General features: G+C 40.1%; 2 pseudogenes; both read left to right on the forward strand.

The window, feature by feature from the left end:
• Positions 1 to 1,325: 1,325 nt before the first annotated feature.
• Positions 1,326 to 7,119, forward strand: LOC115007792 (serine protease HTRA3-like; annotated as a pseudogene).
• Positions 7,120 to 11,846: 4,727 nt separating this feature from the next.
• LOC115007797 (excitatory amino acid transporter 3-like) lies at positions 11,847 to 17,364 on the forward strand (annotated as a pseudogene).
• Positions 17,365 to 25,701: the final 8,337 nt, after the last annotated feature.

A 25,701-nucleotide genomic window follows, 5' to 3' on the forward strand; every position in this document is an offset into this window, starting at 1 on the left:
AACCCAGCAGATATAAGAAATGCAGCTACTGTCTGAAGGAGTGGACTGAAACTGTTGAGCAACTATTCCAAATCGTATATATGGAAAATAGGAATGATACATTAATATAATAAATGAAACAAGTATAGTCTTTTAGATTTTAATAAAATCCCGCGGCCAATTTATGTGCATGTCCATGTTTCAATATGTCATTCTCCAATTCAGTGTAAAATAACTGCTAATCTGTTTTCAGATTAAAGTAGGTTAGTCTCTGCTTCAGAGGAAAACTGTACACTAGTGCAGCGGTGGAGGAAGTATTCAGATCCTTTACTAAACTAAAAGTACTAATACCACACTCTAAAAATACTCCTTCAGAACTAAAGGTCCTGCATTGAAAATGTTATTTCAAACGTAAAAAGTATGAAAGTATAATCAGGAATGTACTTAAAGTATTACAAGTAAAAGTACTCAAAACAGAAAATATATATTATAATATTGCATTATTATTACTCATGGATGTAAAAGCCAGATTTTACTATAGGTTTAGTGGAGCTCATTTTGAATTATTTAGTAACTGTGACTAATGATTATTTTCTTTATCAACTAATCTGCTGAACATTAATTGTTAATCAAAAATAGTTTTGATTAAAATTCAGACAATAGTGTGAAACGCTGTGTGACAATTACCAAGAGTCCAAACCGCAAAATTATAAAAAAATACCGTTGATTAAAGACTGATTGTTTCAGAAGCACATAAACATGTTCATATGTGGAAACATCGAACTCAAGCTGTCTAACAATTGTAGTGGAGTTAAATGTGCACTATCTGCTTCTAAATGTGTTGGAGCAGAAGTATAAAGTAGCTAGAGAAGAAAATACTTAAATTAAATACAAGTATATCAAATGTGTACTTGTAAATGTACTTAGTTACATCCACCTCTATAGCTACTGATGGAGGAATAGGCCATAAAGTCGTATGACTGGAAAGCTGCTCTTAGATGGCTGTTATGTGCTTTGTTCCCACTAGATGGTGTGCATTATCAGTTTCATATCATGATCGGCTCCCAACTAAATGATGTACAGTCACCAGGCTGTCATAACAAACAGGCAGACACTGATGACTCGATCAGTTCGGGAGTTAAATCTACAAAGAGCTGAGAACACGAGCTTCATGGACCCCGTCATCTTTCAAACAGCAGCGTACATCTGTGGAAGTAGCCAGTGGATAGTGTATACTTCTATGTATCTGGGTCTGAACACAGAGAAACATTTAGAAAAAGACATTTCATATTAAGATTTAAGGAATCCATTAAATCCACCCAAACATTCTGTCAAAATCCATCACAATGCAGTTACTTTTACTTGCAGCGGCGTTTCTCTTTACGCACGACTTCACCGGAGCTGTGCGTCCTGACAAGTGTGCCTCCCGCTGCGACGTGAGTTCATGTCCAAGCCCCAGCTGTCCGGCCGGCGGATACGTCCCGGATAGATGTAACTGCTGCATGGTGTGTTCCCCGCGCGAGGGAGACCCCTGCGGTCGCAAGAACGACCTGCCCTGCGGAGATGGCTTGGAGTGCAGGCTGCCTGCAGGCGGGGAGGCAGCGAGGCTCCAAGGGGTTCTGCCGGTGTAAGATGGAGCAGGAAGTGTGCGGAAGCGACGGGAGAACGTACATAAATGTGTGTAAGATGAGAGCGGTCAGCCGTAAAGCTGAGCAGAAGGGGAGACCCGCAGTTAGCCAGGCGCACAAAGGACCTTGTGCACCTTCAGCCGCAGGTAAGGCAGCTCTGGGTGGTCAGATGGTATACAGCCTTGGAGGGTGGAGGACTTCACTTTTTGGGGTTTGGGTAAATGATCAATTCAATTCATGAAACATCCTTGATGAACTGTAAAGGTGTCTGTGATTAGTTATGTGTTTATATTGCTGTCGGATAGTTACGTGTCATATCAAACAGCTGTAATAGTTTTTTCTTGACTCAGACTAGTTGTGCTGAGATGTTTGTACAGTATTTGACCTGATAGAGTAGGGTTGGCATTCAATACACTATATGTAAAGCTTTAATAAGTAGTTGATTAATCCATTAATCGTCTGAAAATCAACGGCAACTATTTTAATATTGGATTTATCGTTTTAGTATTTTTATTTCTAATATTCTCTGATTGTAGCTTCTTCGTTAGCAGGATTTCTCTGTTTCATATTATTGTAAACTCAACATTGACTATTTTCTATTCTATCGATTCAAATAAATAAACGTAACAGATTAATCGATAATGAAAATAATACCTAGTTACAGCCTTAATCAGGATTTTATTTTGTACATACTTTGGATATAAATACTATTGCATATTGCACTTTACTGGGAAATACACAGCCAACTTTAACAAATGGGTCTTTCTCCTGATACTAAGTGTACAATAGAGTTTATGTCAGATAGTAAAAATGTTTTACATTAAAAGAAAACTCAAGTAGCATTGATGATCTCAAATTGTTATTTAATCCTACAGTAATGATGTGTGTGTGTTTATGTTAATGTGGTGTGTTCTTCATGTCAGTACAGGTCGTTCCATCCATCCCAGCAGCCCTCGCTACAAGTTCAACTTCATAGCTGAAGTAGTGGAGAAAATAGCACCAGCTGTTGTCCACATTGAAATGTTCATAAGGTGTGGCACGTGTGTGTGTGTGTGTGTGTGTGTGTGTGTGTGTGTGTGTGTGTGTGTGTGTGTGTGTGTGTGTGTGTGTGTGTGTGTGTGTGTGTGTGTGTAGAGAGAGATGCTAAAGCTTCATTATAAGAAGGGAGTGTTGTGTAAAAGACACACCATGCAGTCTTAGCAGAATGTATCAAACAAACACAGAAGTTTACCCTCAATCTTTAAATTGTAAATGTTTTTATTTGGCTGAAGGTGGAATAAGTAGTCAGATATTTTATTAAAGTAAAATTAGTAATACCAAAGTGTAGAAATACTCTGTTACAAATAAAAGTACTGCATCTTTTTATCACTTAAGTAAAAGTGCAAAAGTATTGGCATCAAAATATACTAAAAGTGCTCATCATGCAGAATAATATACATTATATCAGTGGATTATAATTAGTGATCCATTAAAAATAAGTATAAGGCAGCATAACATGGAACTACTCAAGTAAAGTAAAAGTACCTCAAAGTACAGTACTTGAATAAATGTGGTTACTTTCCACCTCTGGGAAAATCTTCTCAGTGCACAGAACGTGATGAATGGAAAGTTAAAAGCACTTCCACTGGACCCAAAATAAGATTTGAATGTTTTTGGCGTTTCCTTCCCACTCCGTCTCCAGACATCCCCTGTTTGGTCGCCACATGTGTCTCTCCAGTGGCTCTGGTTTCATTGTGACGCCCTCCGGCGTGATTGTAACCAACGCTCACTGTGGTGACCACGGCTGCCACGGTGACAGGGAGGCCCCAGCTGCGCGTGCAGCTCCACGACGGCAACAGCGTACGAGGCCGTGGTCAAAGATGTAGACAAGAAGGCAGACATCGCCACGATCAAGGTCAATCCCCAGGTGAGAGAATATACACACTCATCACAGATTCATGTAGTCCAGATCATAATATCACCCTTTTCTCTTAATGCAAATGTTAATGTTAAAAACAACTTTATATTGCAGACATTTCTTGATCCTAATACAAAAACATCCTGCTCTATTGCACAGTAACCCACATCCTGACACACGTCTGTGACAGTTTTCTGCCAGACATTCTTAGTGAGATACTTTCCTAAACACCAGCTCTGTGACTCAGAGACACAGCGCTGATGTGTGTATTCTCACACCCACATCTCAAATACGTGGACAGTTTTGTAAGCATTAAACTCTTCTTCACTTCCCTCTCTGTCTGTCTCCTTTGCCCGTTTATTTAGCCTTTTATCCTTTGCATTTTACAACCTGCCCAATAAGTCTCCATCTGACCCGCCTGTCTGTGCCGGTATGTTTGATCCGTGTGTGTCCACATGGGAGCAGAAGAAGCTCCCTGTGCTTTCTCTGGGCCTCTCAGCTGATCTGAGACCGGGGGAGTTTGTGGTTGCTATTGGCAGCCCCTTCGCCCTGCAGAACACCGTCACCACCGGCATCGTCAGCACCGCTCAGAGAGACTGGCAAGGAGCTGGGCATCATGGACTCAGACATGGACTACATCCAGACTGACGCTATTATTAATGTGAGCTCACACACACACACACACACACACACACACACACACACACACACACACACACACACACACACACACACACACACACACTCACACACACACACACACACACATTGTGTTATTGCATATGGATGTTTACATATGTGTCAAATCATTGATGTAATTGTCTCACATTTCATCTTATCTGCAAGAAGTATGGAAATTCTGGAGGACCTCTTGTTAACTTGGTGAGTAGTGTTGAGATGAGTTATATGATTGTTGAAGATTAGTCAGAGGTCGTGTGTGTGTTTGTCTGTCTGTCCGCAGTTAATCTCGTATACTACTGAATTCATCAGCCTAATATTTTTTGTGCACATTTATGACTGTATGCTCAAAGACCCCTCGTGGTTGCGGTGATTCCAAATCTTTTAAGAATTAATTTTATTGACTGTTTTCTTATATCGTCATTGACTGCTGACTCCTCACTCCTCTTCATCGACCGGTCTTGCAACTGCTTCAGTTTCCTCCTATTGGCTACACTAAAATAAGCCTCAATTCGTCTTTTGCAGGCCACATTTTGGCTCAAAAACTGACAGAAAAGTTTGGTCTCAGTTTAAACCAGAGAATCTGCAGATTAATTCCATACATGATGTGTTATGATTCACTAAAGTTAAGCACGATAGGAGATGAATAAATCCCTGTTTTTGTTATTTTTGCCGCCATCTTGACTGTAAGGGAGCCGGGAGGGACAGTAGAGTGATATTCACCTCTTCTTTGTTTGGGAGGGGAGACGCATTCTACTGAGTCCACATTTGTAGTTAGTAGTATTTTTTTTATTAGAATACAAAAAATAAATAAAAAGCAGTGTAAGAAATATCTCCATCAAGAAACTCAACATGGACCCAAAACACCAAGATTATAAAACTCTGTTTCCACATTGGGCTGAAAATACATAAAACGATAACAACTCCGACTACTCTTATTCTCCTCCTATATTACTACTTTGAAAATGTGTGAGTTTGAACTCTATCAGTAACATTGACTTGATTTTAAATTTTGGTGCCTCACGTAATAAACAAAGTTATTGCATGAAGAAAATTGAATGCATTGAATAATTGAATGAAATAAAAAAAGACAATTCAGCCTGAATTTAAGGATAACATTTGTAAAAATGATTGCAAGATTTTGCACCAGTGCCTGTATATGACAATATTTAACTATGCACTCTTCTCCTTTAGATAATATTTGTAGTAATCAAAATTATATTTTAGCCTGTTAATATTGAATGCATTGCCAAAATGTATCCCAATTGTTACTGTGTGCTGTGCATGTTTGTACATGTGTGTGTGTGTGTGTGTTCCTCTCAGGATGGTGAGGTGATAGGCATCAACACTCTGAAAGTGACAGCTGGGATCTCCTTCGCTATCCCCTCTGACAGAATCAGCCGCTTCCTCACAGAGTCACAGACCAAACACAGCACAGGTCAGAGGTCAGAGCTTGAGCAGCACATAGGTAGAGACTAATAGCAAATAGATTCAGTTTTTCTGGTTTGAGATGTATGAAGTGATTATTTCTTGGTATTTCTCAGTAAATCCCAACTTACTTGTTGCTGTGTTTTCTGTGACAGAAAAGACAAGAGTGCAAAGAAGACTTCCAGAGGAGCCACAGTCTGATGCAGGTGAGAGCTGCTGCTGTGCCAGCGTCTGTCTGTCGTAATGGAATAACCATGGAGTTGTTGTTTTCACAGGTGTCAGAAAGATGTTTAGGCACCAGGATGCTCACGGTCACCAAAGCGTGAGACGTGAAATCCACACAGACACATTTTAGATCGTAATGTTTTATTATTATCGTTGTGTTTTTGTGTTTTTCAGTCTAGTAGCCCAGTTGAAGCGTCAGAATCCAGACTTTCCTGAGGTCAGCAGTGGAGTTTTGGTGCAACACGTCATACCTGTCACTCATGCAGAAAAGTATGTTCATATACACATGCAAAAAACCCACGCACACACACACACACACACACACACGCGCACGCGCACGCGCACACGCACACACACACGCACACACACACACACACACACACTCAAATGTTAATATTCTTTAAATGCCATAATGTAATTTATTATTTTGAGATTGATGAAAGATTTCTTGCTCATAAATGTCGACTTGTTACAAAATCTATGGTCAGTCATGTGTTTGGCATGTAAACAGTTTACATTACACAACATCTACAAAATAATATCACATACAAGTTGGTTCCAGTATGGCCGGTGTAGCTATTATAGTAATAGAAAAAGTACAAGTGCTGGTGTATAGGCTATATTAACCGTCCTTTTATTACACAAGTCGTACAGAAAGCAAGGGAGGTAAATAAAATAAAGCCTTGGGGGGCGATGAAGTGGATGGATTCAGCTAAAGAGTAACCACCCGTAAGGGACGCTCTAAGAAGTAAAGCAAACGCTCCCACAACGAGGCAGGGATCATTTTAATAGTTAACACTTCACCTGACATTTTATAGAGTGGTGCAGGGATGATGTACTTTTGTAAGCCAGCATCACACTGGTTCCCTTTACAGAAATCCAGTGAAATGTTCCCATTCGAATTTTTATATTATTGAAGAAAAACAAGATTCTGTGGCTAACAAACGTTAATGATACTTACACGTTTTCTTCAGCAGGATAATCTCCACAAATGAACAGAAATGTTATGATTTTTGAAGCGTAAATGCAAACACCAGGAGTGAAAAGCTAACGTTAGGTCGCATTACGTCACTTTACAAACTAAAAGTGGACTAGTGTTTGATAACGTTTAGTGGTCTCATTTAGCCACTTGTTAGCAACCGCCCTCTTTAGGACCCGTAAAAGCTTCAAAATTCAGGAGTGAGGAATTTACTGATGTATTTTATCACATAGAACAAAACGTTAAAATCTCTTTAATCTCTTCTTAAGCTTGTGTTAACCACAGAGCTTATTTCAGTCATCTAACCAACAACACATTCAAAAAAAGATTGTCTGCGAGACGAGGGAACCAGAAATGCAGAAATGCTGATTAATTTCTTTGTTCTTTCATTTGTGAGAGATTTTTAGATTTTCAACCGTGATGGAAGATCATGTGTCTCCCACACAGAAACAACACTTTGCACTTATGATGCAGGCATGTGAAATTACATCATGGACAACTTGCTATTTTTAAATTTGTTTAACTTTTAACATTTTTATTCCAGCTATTACATTTCTTTTTAGGATTTTATTGTGTGTGCTAAAATGCCACATTGCTGGTCATAGTTCATCAGCATACATGTGTCCATTTGTTAGGCATTGATCTGATTTATGATTTTCTTATTGTATTTTGTCTTGTGTGTGACATTTACTTTGGTTTGTCATGTTGTTATATTATGTGTTATTTGTACAAATATAAGGGTTGGTTTGTTTTGCTTTTGGTACATTTGGTCATTTGAAACTTTTTCTGTGTTGGAGTTCTAATATTTCTATGTTATCGGCTCAAACATCGCAACATACGGAGGAACATGACAACAGAATCCCCTCGATTTACAAAAAGGATAAAATAAGAACACAAAAAGCTACGTCTTGTGTCAGGGAGTTGAGAGACAGTAGGAAGGAGTCACCTCTGTAGACCCAGCCCACATCTTCACACAGGTGCCCTCAGTTATCAGTGAGCTGCACCTAGAATACAAAGACACAACAACCACACACACACACGCACACTCCAGGAGACACACACACACACACACACACACGCACACACACACACACACACACACACACACACACACACACACACACACACACACACACACACACACACACACACACACACTCACCCAGTCGTGTCTTAATCTCACATATTTATAAATGTTCATACGCACAGTTGAGCTCTCTCTAACTTCCCCCACCTGCTCTCTTTTCTTCCCATGTCTCATACTGCCTCCTATCTTTCTCTGCTCTTGTGTCCCTCTCATGTCTCACTGTTCTCTCCTCTTGCTTTCTGTTTTCCTTACTGCTGTTGTGGGTTTCTTGTATTGCGTTGTTTTTTTTTAGGATTCAATATATTTATATAAGTGATCAAATAAATCTATATATTCAGTATATTTTTCTTTCTTTCCCCTGAGTGAAACCGTTTAGGTCTTCCTTTTGTCCTTTGCTCCTCCCCTCTTCATCCCGCTCTCCTCTTTCCTCTACCTCACTTCTTCCGTCCTCTCCTCTGTCCCACATACCCCCGCTCCCGCCCCCCACGACGCCCCATTATGTTTGCGTCTTTCGTTGACAGCTGTGCAGAACTCATCAGAAGAAGTAGTTAAAGTGCACAATGATTACATACAGTATGTCTAATGTAAATTTGATTTAATCTGTTGTTTTTTGTTTGTTTTAAAAAGTATAAAAGTCGAGAAAAAATCTATCAAAACTGTGTCATGTGGTTCATTGTTGACTTTATAGATGCTGCCTCCTAAGTCTGTGCTACACAGAGCATGCGTTCATGTACTGATGTGTTTTTACTAAGTAAGTAAGGGTCTAATTACAATACACTTAATATTTGAATATGTTACATAAGGGTAATTTCTTCAAGAAACCAAATGTCATGCTTTAACCTTGTTTAAATGGCTCGTCCACAAGTAGGCTTACCATACAGTAACATACAGTAGTCATTACAGGTAATTATTATTATTATTATATTATATATATTATATATATATAATATTATATTATTATAAATAAAATAAAAATATGATCCTCTAATAATTAGAGGATCATATTTTATATTATTAGTTATTGTGTCCAGCAGTGGCTCAGTCAGTAGGGGCTTGGACTGTGAGCTGTAGGGTTGATGGTTCAAGTCACCGACCCGACAAAAAAATGGCGTGTGACTGCTACTTGGAGAGGTCCCAGTTCACCTCCTGCCCTGCTATGGTGCCCTTGAGCAAGGCACCCCTCACTCACTCTCTGCGCTGTCCTATGAGCTTGAAGAGTCGAAGAGTGAATTAACTCAAAAAAGTTAGTGGAAAATGATTGTCTACACCTTTTAAGCAGTGGCGGGCCGTCAGGGCCAGCAAGGCCTTCTCTGCTTGCCTAAACATCATCAGAATATAAATTTAATTTTGATATATTTTTTCCACAAATGTGTATTAAATTATTCCCAATAGTCTATTCTCTTCATTTCATAGCTTTCCTCTTGGTTGCGCTGCTTCCAGCCTCAGATCGAGATTTGAAGGGCTGGCCTTTATGTTAGAGATTTTATCCAATCATATTTCAGCCATAATGTGTTGCCAGGGTGCAAGAAATTAGCCCTTAGGCCTTCAGAATCAACAGTGTCTTTCAAAATGTCTTTTGATTGGATACACAGAGGCTATGCAGATCTAGCAAACTGAACTTGAATGAGCTTGATTAATTTAGATTTCTACAAGCTGTTTTTTTTCAACCCACAATGGCTGAAGGAGGACAAGAGATCGATTTGGTCGCAGATATAATTACAACGCCATTTTCAAGACGAACCTTTCAAGAAAAGCTAGACATTGTGAGAAGAGAACAGCCAACCCCGATGCTAGTGAGACTGTCACAGGGTTTGAGGATTATGAGGATTCAAAATCAAATCCTTCCAGCAGGAAAAGCGAGAAGACAGTCTCTTCAACTTCCACGGCTACCTCAGTAACCTCTGAAATTGCCAGTTTAGTTGCCTCAGACAACCTCAATCGGGCTTCTGTAAATATCAACGAGCTGATCCAGTCTATCTCCAGGTGAGAGGCTGATGATGACGAAAATAAATCAGCGGCTCGTTGTGTTAACCAAAAAGTGGAGAAGGAGTTGGAAAGGTTTTTTGGCCTCTGGTGACTCTGCAGAGCACTAAGATGAAACACTGGAAGACTCATACGAAGACCTTGTCACTGAGATGAATTCAAGACCAGGACCATCAGGACAAGAAGGACATGATATAGCCACAACTGTCAGTACACACCTCTCCGGGAACCATCACCTTACCATGGTGGAGAGGTTTGTGTGTCCCTATGAACCTGAGAGCTGTGTTGTCTGGAGTCTGGTAATCCTGGTAGGGTCCTCCCAAGCCAAATTCGTCTTAGGCGAGGGGACAGACTAAGAATGGTTAAAAAACTACTTCATGAAACAGAGGGAAAGAGAAGGAGAGACCCTGCCCGGAGGAACCCCGGGGTCCCTGTCTGGAGCCAGCCCCAGAGGGAGGGCCTCAGAGGGAGGGCCCGACAGCGAGCGCCTGGTGGCCGGGTTTGCCACGGAGCCCGGTCAGGCACAGCCCGAAGAAGCTACGTGGTGCCTCCCATCCATCCATCCTGTGGGCCCACCAGCAGTACGGAGTATTCGGCCTTCTTGGAGACCCTGAATGGAGCCCTGCAGGGAGCTCCAGTAGGGGACTCCGTAGTCTTGCTAGGAGACTTCAACGCACACGTGGGAAACAATGGAGACACCTGGAGAGGCGTGATTGGGAGGAACTGCCTCCCTGATCTAAACCTGAACGGTCTGGTTTGTTGTTGGAGTTTTGCGCTATTCATGGAATGGCCATAACAAACACCATGTTGGAACATAAGGATGCTCATAAGTGTATGTGGTACCAGAGCACCCTAGGCCAAAGGTCAATGATCGATTTTGTGATCGTATCATCTGATCTGAGGCCGCATGTTTTGGACACTCGGGTGAAGAGAGGGGCGGAGCTGTCAACTGATCACCATCTGGTGGGGAGTTGGATCAAGGGGTGGGTGAAGACTCTGGACAGACCTGGTAAGCCTAAACAGGTAGTGTGGGTGAACTGGAAACGTCTGGAGGAAGCCCCTGTCCAGGAGATCTTCAACTCACACCTCCGGCAGAGCTTTTCAGACATCCCTGTGGAGGTTGGGGGCATTGAACCTGAGTGGGCGGTGTTCAAAACCTCTATTGCTGAAGCTGCGGTGAGGAGCTGTGGTTCAAGGTCTTAGGTGCCTCTAGAGGTGGTAACCCTCGAACACCGTGGTGGACCCCGGTACTCAGGGAAGCTGTCCGACTGAAACAGTTGCAGGGCACCGATGGACTCGAAGGGCGGCAGCCTCTGCCGTGGCAGAGGCAAAGCAACGGGTGTGGGAGAAGTTCAAAGAAGCTATGGAGAAGGACTTTCGGTCGGCACCATGGTGCTTCTGGAAAGCTATCCGTTACCTAAGGAGGGGGAATCGGGGAACCAGCCAAGCTGTGTATCTGATCGTTGGGGGAACAACGCGGATTCAGTCCTGGTCCTTATATTTTATTCCATTATTTGTAAACAATACATCACCATAGCAACATATCGTCATGAGTGTTTCGTTTTGCCGTCCTGCCCTTCAGTCGGACAGTTAATTCCTCCGTGCCCCCCAAGAGGTCTATCGTCTGCAGAAATGGGTTTCGCCAAAATATGTTAAAAGCCCGGTCGCTGTTTTTCTGTGAAGTGAAGTAACGTTAGTTACTGGCTCTAACTAACAAACAGTTTAGCTAGCTTAAAGCGAGCTAACATTTTAGCTAGCTATTATGAGCTATTGTTTTCTAGCTAGTTTTGTTGGTTAATACCGACCAAAGACAAGGCAGAGGAGAGCGGAGATCCGCCGTTACAAAGGCCATCGACTCAAAAGGCATCATATGAGGTGGCCTATTTAATTGCACAGGCAAAAAAGCCACACACAATAGGGGAAACCCTAATAAAACCTGCTGCTATTGCTATGAGTGGGACAATGCACGGGGATAAACAGGCGTGGGAGCTAGAAGCAGTGCCGCTGTCTGACAGGACCATATCCCGGCGCATCACGGACATGCCCCAGGACATAAAGTGTCATCTGATTGACAGAGTGAAGAAAGGGAAATATGCTTTGCAGTTTGATGGATATTTCTTTGACTGACGTATTCTGCTTTTGTCTTTGTTTAATTGTTATATGTAAAATCATATCATGGTGGTCAGGCTGTTCTGTTCTTTTGTGTTGTTGTTATGCCCGTGTTTGGATATGTCTATTATTATTGCGTGCTTCCTGTGCGCACGTGGTCCTGTGCGCACGTGGTCTGAAATATAGTTCATTGTATTGTAAGCATGTTAGGATACACAAATACAAAATAGGCTTTTAGTGTCACGGTTCGGTGAAGGTGAGGACCCAATTGCAGGACGCAGATGATGATTTTAACCAAAAGAGAGCTTTATTGACAAAATCTAAACATACAGAAATACAAAGTAATAAAACAACACAAACCAATCAGGGAACGAGTAGGACACGAACAGGCAGACATGGGCAAGTAACAAACACGTAACATGAAATGACAATCCCACAAAACACACTGGGGCAAACAGGGCTAAATACACAGACACCAAACAAGGAAACAAGACACAGCTGGCGAGAAAGGCAGTAGCCCAAGGCAGAGTAAATGGACACAGGAGGAACCAATCAACAATCACAGGGGAAAAACACACAGACAGGAAGTACAACTAGACATGACATAAGGGGGAGTGAACACTTCAAAATAAAACAGGATATACAAAAATCCAGACTGTGACATATAGTCATTTGATATAGTCTAATATTTCGGTTACTGTCTCACAGGCATTGCTTTGGGCATTATTCTGAAGAGCTTCGTCCCTTTGTCAACCCTCGACATCGAGTACATCGGCTTCCCAGGAGAGATGCTCATGCGGCTGCTTCAGTTGGTCACCATTCCTCTCATTGTTTCAAGTGTAATAACAGGTAAGCAACAGGTGTACATCTCAGTCAGTTAGCTATTACATTAGGTTGTACATGTTACACACCAAGCAATTCAAAAATCATAATAATAATAATTTACATAGCTGACACACATTTGATAGTTATATATGTTTTAAGAAGTTATCCTCTGAAGGTTTAAGTTTACACTCTGAAGCTGACTTGTCCTTGTTGAGGTGGACAGTAACTGTGTTGACATTACAGTGATGCAACTTTACACTTTTTACTTGTAATAGGAGTTTCTAGTCTGAGTGCTGGCACCTCTCAACTACTATGGTGGCTGTTGCTACAGGTAAGATAAATATAATACATATAATATACACTCAGTTCTCAGTTTATTAGGTACATCTAGATAAACCTAATACAGTCAAAGTATTAATGTACTGCCTTCATGAAGTTTATGTTGTTCAGTTTGTGTTGAAACTATTTTAGAGAGGTGCTGATTCAACTTTATGATTATTTTGGAGGATGTAGTTTGTTTTGCCGGATGGACAAACTAATAGAAATTAGAGCTGCGACTAATTGATCAGTCAATCAACAGAAAAATAATTGCTAATAACTATAATAAATAATAACTATTTCTTATAATGAATTAATCATTAAAGTAATTTTTCATGTAAAAATGGCAGAACATATTTCTTTCATCCCTTCAACTTTGGATATTTCCTGTTTTATTTCATATTAAACTGAATATATTTGGGTTTTGGACTCACCAAACAAGACATTTAAAAACATCACCTTTGACAAACTGGGATGAAAATTACAAATAATGTATGTAATAGATAGACTAATTGAAAATGAAAATAATCATTAGTTGTGCAGCACTAATAGAATTCAACAGCACCACCTTTCTAAAAGAGGTTTAGTAAAAACGCAATATTCTACCTAATGAAGAAGGCATGCAGGATTTATTGCAGCACAAGACTCCAATAGTTTTAACTAAGTGATTGTAGTTTAGTTATTTTCACTGTATTTATGCACATTTCTTCATACACAGTTGGAAGTGATTATTAATATTAGCTGTTGTAGTGTTATTCCCAGTCAGTCCAATATGATATTTCAATCTAGCTACCGTATTGTGTTGTATTCAGTCTATATGAAACAGTTATAGAATACACCCTCCTGTGTCCACCCCTAGTTTATGTGTTATAGGATTAATATTGGTACTGTTGGTCAAGCCTGGGGTCGGTCAATATACTGGTAGACGTACGCTATATGAAGAAGAGGATGAAACCTTCTCCACAGTCGAGGCCTTGTTGGATCTAATAAGGTGAGAAGAAAGAGTTTCTTTGCATTTCTTAGCTGACTAATATTTGTACTCATCAGTTTCATGACAGTAGATGTGTGTGTTTCATCTTTACTCTTTATAGGAACATGGTGCCACAAAATCTGGTTCGGGCAAGCTTTTAACAGGTATGTTTTATTACTCATGTTTGGGATATATAGCCCATAAAGAAGACCGTTTTATATTCAAGATTCTTTTCTTACCTTTAGTACAAGACTCGGAAGGTGGAGTTTGAAGTTGTGGAAGTTGATGAAACTTCTGGCCTTGAAACAGTAAACACTTTCCCCTTTCTATGAATTTGGATAATTGCTGATACATGAAGTTGCTATCAGTCCCTTATTCTCACTGAGATCCTCATCTTGTTTCAGATTAGCAAAGAAGTGCGCCTGCTGGGTGAAAATATTGAGGGACTCAATACTTTGGGCCTTATTGTCTGGTCTGGTATTTTTGGACTGGCCCTCAGGACTATGGGAGAAAAGGGGAAACTCTTTGTGGACATCCTCGTCGCCGTCAACAGGGCCATCAAACATGTGGTTAGATCGGTGATAGGGTAAGGTGAAACAGCACCAACGCTCTGGAAGAAAACCTCTGTGTAGTTGATATATTATTTAAATATGGAATATGGAAGTTGTTAAGTTGCTTTTAAAATAGGAAATTCCCAATGAGCAGTTAATAAAGTACTTCTTCTTCTTTCCATTAACAAGTCCTTAAAGTATTCCTTTAACTGTTACTTTTCCAGGTTCATGCCACTATGGCTGTTGTTCATGACCGCTAGCTATGTTGTTGAGGTTGGGGACTGGGAGACTGTCTTCAAACTGGGAAAGTTCATGGTAGTGGTTGTTATTGGGTATGTTCTATTTTTCCATACTTGTTGCACTATTGCAGTTGCATTGTGTATGCAAATTGATTTGCTGATAGTAATTTTGTTTGGTATGGTCAATATTCACTGAGAAGTTTTTGCTCTGTTTTAGGCTCCTCATCCATGGAGCGGTAGTCCTACCACTGATCTACCTCCTGTGTGTGAGACGGAGCCCCTTTCCTTTCATCAAAGGGGTTATGCCTGCCATGATGAGGGCCATGCTCATCTCGCGCAGGTGAGAGTATTTGAAATGAACCCTTCAACCTGATCGTATCACAGCAAGGATTTAGCTTGATACATCTAGAGAATATATGGATATTTAAGGACTATCAAGGGGTGCGCTGTGTCTCCAAGCTCTGCGTTCACGCTGACTTTCCAATGTTGCGAGGACGTAAACAAGGTGGACAAAAGAATCACTTGCTTCATGCTGCCGATTGGGATCAATGTCAACGTGGGGGGGAACGGCCCTCTATGAAGTGGCAGCGGCAGTTTTCATCGCCCAACTCTCCTACATCAATCTGAAATGGAGCCAGTTAATTACCCTTGGGTAAGTCACAATCAAATATTATTTTCTCATTCGCTCGCAAGTAGAACACTGAATTTAGTTCAAGCAGTAACGTTAGAATGATAAATGTTATTTGTATATGTATTTAAGTAGAGACACAGGAAAAACGTTTCATGTACTGCTCAATTTTGAGAGTTTTGGCTATTTTGCTTTAATAACATGTTTTCTTTCAGACTAGTGGAAAGAAAACATTCTCCAAAAGTTATCATTAGATAATGCATCATTTGCATATTTAAACATAACATTTTGGAAAACTTGTAATACAAAAGGTTTGTCATGGTGATATCTATTAGTTATTTGTTTTACCCTATTCACCTGTAGTGTTGCTCTGTTGGTGTTGTGGACTATAGTTCCTTTGTATGAACCATTTATTGCCAGCCTTTGAAGATCCTATATTTTAAAAAGTGAGACGTCATGTCTTCTTTGATTATAAATCAGGTCTAGGTGCTTTATAATTACTGTTGATACTGTAGATATGGAAGACCTGGAAACACTGACCAATCAGAGCAGACTGAGCTTTAAAGAGACAGGCGCTAAAACAGAGCATTTCAGACAGAGGGTGGATAAACGGGTATATTCAGACAGACAGTATAAGAAAAATGAAGTGTTTATTGAACAATAAAGCATGTAAACATGTTCTAGTAGAAACCCAAAATACGAAAAGTATGAACCTGGAAATAAGCATGATCTGTCCCCTTTAAAAACACAAAATGATTGCGTTTAGCTCAAATGTCTAAGAAACTCTGGCTCACTACGGGACAATAATGTGGTACTGTTCCATGTTAAAGTTGGATATAAGCAGTGCCCTGCTCTCACCCTCCAGCCGTCACTTCACATGTCCCATGATGGCACATGTTGTACGTTGGTGAACAGACACCCCTGTCCAAACCCAAAACATCTGGGGAAGAGAGAGATACTGGAAATCAAACACACATTGATATACTATATAATATGGGATATTTAAGAGCTGGTGAATGAAAAAGACAACAACATATTTGTGTGTCTTCAACAGTCCACTCACTGACTCTGTTTCTTCTGCAGTGTGACAGTCGCAGTGTCCAGCGTTGGAGAAGCAGGAATCCCCGCTACAGGCACAGTCACCACTTTCTTCATTTTGACCGCCATTGGGATTCCTGCAAGGGACACTTCCCTTTTGTTGGTTTTAGAATGGCTGCTGTGAGTTTAACACGTGTGTTGGCAGTGAACACCTGACATCACACAGCACAGTGCGAAGAAGCACATATCCCCTCCTCTTTGTGTCTTTCAGAGATCGCGGTAACATGGTTCTTAATGTCCTGGGAGACTGTATTGGTGTGGGGATTGTTGACCATTTGTCTAGAAAAGAACGGGAAGCGATGGACGGAGAGGACATGGGAAGGTGAATATTAGGTGGTTCATACTGCATTCAAATTAACATCCGCAAATATACATTATAAAGTTTCTGCCTCCTGCTCACAGCCACCTACAATAATTAACATAATACTTTGATTTCCATCCATATGTCAATCAAATAATGGACATAAATGGATTATATGTGATGGATAACATGTACAGTATGTATTGATTGACAGAAGAGCTTGACTCTGAAAGAGGAGCTCCAGGTCCAGGTCCATACAAGGAGGAGGCGAGACCCTGGACACCAGGAGGAATTCCAAAGTGCCACAAAATGTACAGTTTTTCTTTAATTATTAAAATAATTATTAATTTTATTTCCAGTTACATTTTAGAATGTTGTACTTTTATAAAAGCCTGTTGCAACTGATTCATTGAATCAAATTTTTTTTCGTTTAGTATTGTTTTTAATGCATTCGCAGCATAAACAGGGTTGACGTTGAAACTATTCTTGAGTGCCAGAAATGCTTTGATTTATTAGCAATTATTTGTTAATTGTTTCGTTTTAATAATTAAAATGTATATGTATTTTGTATTTAATTATTGTGCATTAGCAACATGAAGAGGCTTGATTTTTAAATAAAATTTCTATCTCTATGATTTGTTATTATTTCATTTATTTGCTACATAATATTTATTTATTTGGATTATTTGCTATTTGATTGAAATTATTCTTTTATCTTTATTTTGAATGTTTGGTAGTGGGCACAGATTTACTTACTGGGATGACAAATTGCCCTTTAAAAGAAAGTCCAAAACATTTGTTTTCTTGACCACAGCTAAATAGAATGACTCCCAATCAGTACTTTGCAAATCTTATAAGTAAACTGACAGAGGTAAGACAACGTTTCTTTGTTACATATGACTATTTTAATATTAATATAAAAATTAAGTTTTTAAGAAAAGTAATGCATTATTTGTATATTTCTAGATTAAGTTCTTTCAGACTTCATGTCAGAAAATTACAAAACCCTAAACTACACAGGCATCATTTGACCAATTATTCCCACATCAAGGTTCATTTGGTAGCTGTCTGGGGGCTTTTGACCATATCACATGGTCCTCATGAGCAGATTGATTTTGCTCAGTTCTCTTTGGACTATACATGTTCAAACCTCTAAACACTGTGGACGCTCTTCTTCTGAGGAAGGCTGCTGAGTGACGCTCGACTCAGACTCTTTCATGTCAACAGTCAGGTTTTTAATGTAGATTTTCCGGCTGCTGTGAGTTTTCAGCTCAACGGAGAACAATGGATTCTCCAGCACTTTAAGGGGAATTATTCTTCCGTGTTTGTCAACCAGCAGCATCTTTTTTAAGCGGTCCACAAAGTTCCGCGGCTTCTTCTGGGCCTCGTTTCTAAAGCATCATTTTGAAAAACTGAAATAAATGTAAGCATCAGAACATGTCTAATAATCTTAGTGGATCATAGCAATGCAGTCAACAAATACATCCATTTTAATCAAAGATATTCTTGTAATAACGTTACAATTCAGTAATCTCAAAAGAGACCACGTACCTCCTCCAAGGCATCCAGACAGCTGAGGTGAAAATGTCTGGTGTCTCTGAAATGATGCCCAGTCTGTCTGGCAAACTCCTCAGGAGACTACAGAGAGACAGTGTTTAGGTTACATTATTTATCCTGAAAGGCAGACAGGCAGACAGACAGACAGGCAGACAGACAGACAGACAGGCAAACAGACAGACAGACAGACAGACAGACAGACAGACAGACAGACAGACAGACAGACAGACAGACAGAAGACAGACAGACAGACCGACATACACCTCAGGTCTCCAGGTCTGCTGGTTAAAGCTACCCTGAATGTGAAAGAAGCGGCTGCTTCTTCATCCAAGGTTCAACAGATAATCTGATGGCTGACCAAACGTGTCCACAATGAATTTCCTCTGATCATATTCCCTGAGGAAAAGCAGGAAGCCCACAGTAAGTTCTGCAGCCACCAGACCGAGAGACCACAGGTCTATTGGCTCCTTGAAGTCCAGACCCAGCATGACCTCTGGTGCCCTGAGCAAAGAGGAATACTTCATGTATCAAAACTAACTTTGATTTATTTTCCAGCACAGACACAGCATCTGTGCCACATGTTCTTTTCCCTCCAGTTTCTGTACTTACCTGTACCACAGACTCGGACACGTGGCGAGCCAGGTCAAAGTCAATGAGCTTGACTTGCTATGGCTGCTGCCAGCGGTTCACAACCTTTATAATTTCAGGCTTTAAATCAGCATGCATGATTCAGGGCCTCGAGGTGGAGCAGCGCTGTGGTCAGCTGAAGAAACACAAAGATTATTTGGATCACAACAATGTACATTATTAAGTATTGATATGTACATTTGAAGTATTTAAATGATACTGAGAAAAGTAAAGATTCCACATACCTGATGTATAACTGGGCAGATCTCACGTACTGTATGTATAGAGAGTGGTAACATCTGTGCTGCGTGTATTCACACAGACTTAAGTCCAGTGTCCTGTCCAGTCTATCTCTGTAATATAAAGTATAGAACATTCACAGCCACATGTATGAGGATCATTTCCATCATTTAGAGACCCATCAGCATACATTTGGATGGGCTGAGGAGTGACATAAATTAAAACATGAGATTATTTTTAACTGTGTGTCACAGATGTGAAAAAAAAGAAACAAAACCATTTACATTTTGGTAATTTTTTCGTCATATTGACATTAAAACTGCTACTTGAGTGGATGAATGGATGAACATCCAACAGAGTTTCAGCTTCAGACTGCAGAGCTATAAGATTAATAGGACTCAGTCAGTAGGTTACTACTGCCATCTAGTGGTAATACAGTACATGCATGACCAAATAATACCCACGCATCAATTTCTACACCTCTTATCTTTTTTTCAGAGCCGGCTTTAATGAGCTTTAATTTTTTAAGAAGTTATATTTGAAGCATACTTTTTTATATTTTTATTGACCTTCACACGAGCCATAACATATAAAGCTGTTGTGACAGTTTAAACATGATCTGATGTTTGATTGAAAAGATTTTGAAAGAAATGTTTGACTGACTGTTTGAATCAGATCCAGGCTGCTGTCATGGATCAGTAAAGCGGTAGGTGTTGTTTGCATCGAGAGTCAGCTAATCCGCCTAATCTTAGTGAAACACTTCCAAAACATCAGGAAATATAATCAGCTACACTGAAATATTGTGCCAAAGAAGAAAATGTATTTATTCTAAGGACTGCCTTCCTGAAACACCCCCTTCATTGCTACAAGAGGTGAACTTACTGCAAAATCAGTCCTAAAATCAGTGAGCTGAGAGATGCAGTTAGTACATTTAGTTTCCATCAGGATACATACTTGATTCAACTTTTTACGATTTTTTCCAGGCCATAGATTTTGGTTTGAAAGGTCTTTATGTTATTTTTTTTACCAACAATATAACAGCACATTCCTGTTATACAGACCACCGTAGCACAGAAAAGCACTTCATCCATCTTTAAAACCTTTAAAATATGTTGAGTGAAAGAATAAAATAAAATAATGAAATCCAAAAGCTCTTTATAACATAATATATATTGTCTTCTTATGTGTTAAGATATTATAATGCAAAATATTTATCCAGCTCAGAAACTAAAGAAAGCACTTTTGCAAAAAAAAAAAAAAGACACTCCCATAAAAGGTCACAGAGAGTTGCACACGTTTGGATGCACATGCACTCAAAACAAAAGTGAATATGATGATGTAAGAGCACAGAAGGAGGACTAGATGCAGAGTAAAAGCTCTGGGGCGTTGATGACTGTGACATAATACACCTGTTACCCTTCTGTGTGTGTGTGTGTGTGTGTTTGTGTGTGTGTGTGTGTGTGTGTGTGTGTGTGTGTGTGTGTGTGTGTGTGTGTGTGTGTGTGTATGTGTGTCTGTGTGTGTCTGTCTGTGTCTGTGTGTGTGTCCTGCTTGTCTACGTCAGTGCTTTTCCCCTGGACTACAATATTGACAGTGTCCTGCAATACATGCAGCTACAAGGTAATTATATAACATTTAGTATTCTAGTATTTGTCATATTTTATTACTTTTTTAAGTTATTATATTTGTGTCTATAGATTTCCCCTAAATTCATAAAAGTTTGCATTAGATAATGCCTTGTTTGCATATTTAAACAATATGTCAGAAAACTTTTAATACAAAAAATAATTTTTTGTACATATCTTGTACAGCCTTTGTTCCAATTCACTCTATGAATATGGAATCACTCTTTTCCGTGGAACAGTCTGCCCTGCACACAACCTTTACATTATAAACCCATAGTGACTCCTTTTCAGAATCTTGGTGTGGTTTTAGAAACACCCAGTGCACTCAAAACATCCCCCACATGACTCTCTACTGGCTCTTTGCTTTGATGCACGACCTTAGTTGTTCCCTGCCTCCTTGCTGTTTGCTCTATTTCTATCCTCAAGCTCCTCTTATTGGGCTGCATATTCATCTGCTGCTCTGCTGCCCATTCCCTGCCTGCCACATCCTATTTGAGATATTTTGTTAACAACTTTAAGAGGCATTCCACAAGAAATGTCAATTTACTGGTCAAGCGGAGAAATAACTCCTTATGATGTCATATACCCCATTTTACACCTGGCATGAAAATGTGCTCTGTATCTGGACGTTATCTGCATAAGCAAAAATTAATGCAATCTAACTTTTGCATATTGAGATCCGATCACAACGCGGGCACAATCCCGATAACCAGAATACATTTATACATTAATACAGATCACATCCAGATAATGTATCCAGATACAGATAACATGTTAATACCAGTTGTAAATTTGCAATACCGATGTCATCAGGGTTTATCTCAACTCGGAGACTACAAATGTATAAACAAGCGGCAACCTCCGGAACGCAGAAGTGCCAAAGACTGCAGTTCCTCGAATGGCCACTTGATGCTGGCTCCAAATGTGAGTCAATCCCCAATTTTATGGCAGAAATAAACATGTTTACAGCCTCATACTAAAAACCGTTTTGGTTTCTATATTTTCTCCATTCATGTCTGTATGGGGGGTGTATTTTTATTAGTTCAAAAGTTTGAATTATATTAAGTCTTAAAGTTATCCATAACTAAGGGAGTTGCCGCTTTGAGTGACATGTCGCTATCACGGTGTGACTCACCATTCTGTTGTAGTGAAATACACTCTTTTTTCTGGTTAGTACATTACAAACAAGCCTGTTTTTCGCAAGCCAAAATTAGCAGCCCAAATAATATCACAGTTAACATGAATTACAGATATACCTTGCTAACGAAGCTAGCTAGCGATTGCTAGCATTAGCTGGTAATTTAGCATTTGTTATGCTAACAGTACAAGGTCCCGCCAGGCCTCGCTCCCTTCAAGCTCCAACCTCTCGTCCATATCAGGCAGTGTGGGCCTAATGAAAAGATGATATTGAGTTGCATTATGGGAAATGTATGATGAAAGTTTTTGGAGCTTTACCCATACAAGGGACTAAAAGTCAGGATATCCCAACCTCTGCTGCTTCAATTTTGACCCTTTATAAAAATAAATCTGTTTCTGGCCAGTCCTACAATTTTAAGCAAGCATGATACTAAATTGCTGAAGTGCCCCTTTAAGGATCAGACTGACACTAGTATTGATTAAGTTGATGGGTTTTACTCCCTGCGTAGTCAGGGTAGCTAGATTTCTTATTATTTTACTGTAGATCTCTGTATTAAAAGGATCTTAAGGATGCTTTTTTGAGAGTTGAAAATTACTGTTTTCCGAGAGAATAACAATCCTGTAATCCTGTTCATTGGCTAACATTAGCACGCTGACCCAGGTGTGAGCGAGTGTGAGTGTGTTTATGAATGGGACAGGGAGGTTGTTTGGTGCAAGCTCAGCAATCTTTCCAACATGCACACTCAGCAGACGTTATCAGGATAAATAAAGATTAAAAGCCAACAAGCACAGAGCTCTATCAGAGTATCTCCTCCTCTGTGTAACAAGTTGATATATTGGTCCCACCAAACAGAGTGTGTCCTGACTATAAATATATAAATGTGTCAGGTACAGTCTTGGCACTGTTATTTAACAGCCTGTGTGAGAGAGATGTAGTGATGGAGAAGCAGAGTTAGAGAGGGAGGGTGTGGGGAATTGCCGTAAGCTGTGGCGTGCTCATGCTAGTTAACTTGACTGAAGCAGAGACACACTTCCATTATGGCAGATTGAAATGTCCACTGGGCCGTGTAAAGGGATAATGTGTTAGTTATATGACCTGGACTGTGAGAGATTTACGCACATGCTATAACCATCAATAATGAGACAGGAGTAAATCTCTTGTCTGCATTATTTCTGTTTTAGGAGATTTTGTGAGTGTGTGTGTGTATGTGTGTGTGTGTGTGTGTGTGTGTGTGTGTGTGTGTGTGTGTGTGTGTATGTATGTGTGTGTGTCTCTGATTTAGATTCTATTATGACAATGTGTTTTCTTTTGGTCCGTAAGGGTAACTGTTTTTATATATCTTGCTTGTGCATTATATTGTATTGTAAGAAAAACAAATTAAAGAAGCTCTCAATCCCTCTGGCCAAGAGAAATCCATGCTTGCGAATGTCAGCCACAGACTCTGCAATGGGTTATTCATGAGTGACAGGCAGAAATATCTAAAAAAGGTGCAGGCTTTATGTCTTTTCCTCTTTATTTTTTTCACACCAGAGTCGTTCTTTCTTCTCGTGACTCCTGCTGCAGAGTGGCCTGCGACATGACTCTCCTCTTAGTGTGATGGCAAATCACAGCCATGTGCACCCGGTCCAACTGTTAGAAATACTCTTGGCATGTGCATAAAGGCGAGGCGCACACACACATATGCAGCATAACAGAATATGCTCTATAGCAGCTCTGAGGTGGATGATGTAATAATAACTTTATTTGTACAGCATATTTCTATGCAAAGATGCAAAGTGCTGATTAAAACCACATCAGATGAAATAATCAATAAATTGCAATGGCAACAGTTTGGCAACAATACAACAAAACATTAATGATACAAGTAAAGTTACATCAAATTAAAAAGATAGGTCTCTAATTTATTTTTAAAAGGTCAAAGGGAGTTTGCTGAGATCCAAGGGGACAGTAGTACAGAAGTGTCATTAACATTGCATGTTCTTAGATTCAGTGAGGGAGAAGTAATAGATGCCATTTCTAACTATGTCATTCAACCTGTTTGTGAAAAAATATATCAGACACAAATGATCATTTCAACTTTAGGAATCTTTTAAGAAATTATTAATTTTTTCAGATGCAGTGTTGAGCGATGCCTGTGTGGAATATCTTGCTGAGTCACACTTGAGCAGGGCATTATGCTATTACAGGAGATCAACCAGGTTTATTTATTTATTATGATCCCAATTAGCTGTTACCAGCAGCACAGCTACTCTTCCTGGGGTCCATAGAAAACAATTAATGCACTACAACAATTTAATGTGACAATGTAAATCAAAAGCAAGTGAAATTGATATACATGTACACATACAGAATACATGTACTTATATACACAACTTAGAATCTGCAAATTATGTTTAATACATGTCTTATATCTTTTATAATACATTTGTCTTGTGTTGTTTGTTCAGATAATAAAAAATAGACTACGTCAAATTATTCCAAAGGTTATACATGAAGGGGGTCGCTGGTATATTATCTATGTGGTAAGGGGTCCTTGGCAAAAAAATCTCTGCCATAACCACGACAACAACAATATAGAACAATGCACTTTCTATTTCTACTTCTACATATTCTACTTAAAGGAAGTTTCATATCACTACACTGTGCACACCATACTTAAAACAGCCATAGGCCTACATGATGTTCATGTCTTTTCTGAATTTCCCCACACACACACACACACACACACACACACACACACACACACACACACACACACACACACACACACACACACACACACACACACACAGGGCAATGGAAATAAATGCAATTCTCCCCTCTCTCATTATGGCAACACCTCGTATGTGTGTCTGCTCATGCTATAACAATATTAGTAGGTTAGCTAACATTAAATGTCTGCCAGAACAATCAGCTTACAATAAGGTAGCCTATTGTACAGACGGAGTCCATCAGATGGGTCTGCACATGTCCGGTTAGTCATGTGCTGTGGTCTCGTGCGTGTTTTCCTCTCTGTATTGTCCAAGTTTGGGTTCACTTCGTGCGATGATAAGTAGGCTATCAAAGCACCACTGGCTGAACAGAGCAGACTGGCAGCTAAACATCAGTGCATCCCGTGACGTAGATCTTTACCACCCCGGTCCGAAGCGCCCCCCCCCCCCCCCCCCCCTCCCCCACGTCCTCCTCTTCCTCCTCCCGTTGCTTCTCCTGGCTTCACCTCCGGGCAACACGGAGTTTCATGGAAAACCGTGTCTGGCCTCTTTATGGACTTTTAACTGCAAGTAGTTACCCCGAGGTAACAACTGTACGATACGCGTCTTGTCTGCGCGCCCTGCACTTTCTGCAACTGTGCCGATATCTTCTAGAACTTGTCTGCGCTTCATCAGAGGAGAGCGAACCACGCAGTTGAGCGGGGCTGCTTTCCACCACAGAAGAAGAAGTTAAAGGAGGATTTCTTCTGGACGACAACAACACCTCAGCCCTCGGTCGGACAGTTGGATTTTGATCGCTTTAAATGTCACCGTGGCTGCTTTGTGGCTGCGCACAATGGGCAGCCCAGCTCCGTTAATAGTCGGCTATAAAATAAAGGAA

Source organism: Cottoperca gobio, chromosome 1 (assembly GCF_900634415.1).
Source record: "Cottoperca gobio chromosome 1, fCotGob3.1, whole genome shotgun sequence".
In the NCBI taxonomy this organism is placed as follows: Eukaryota; Metazoa; Chordata; class Actinopteri; order Perciformes; family Bovichtidae; genus Cottoperca; species Cottoperca gobio.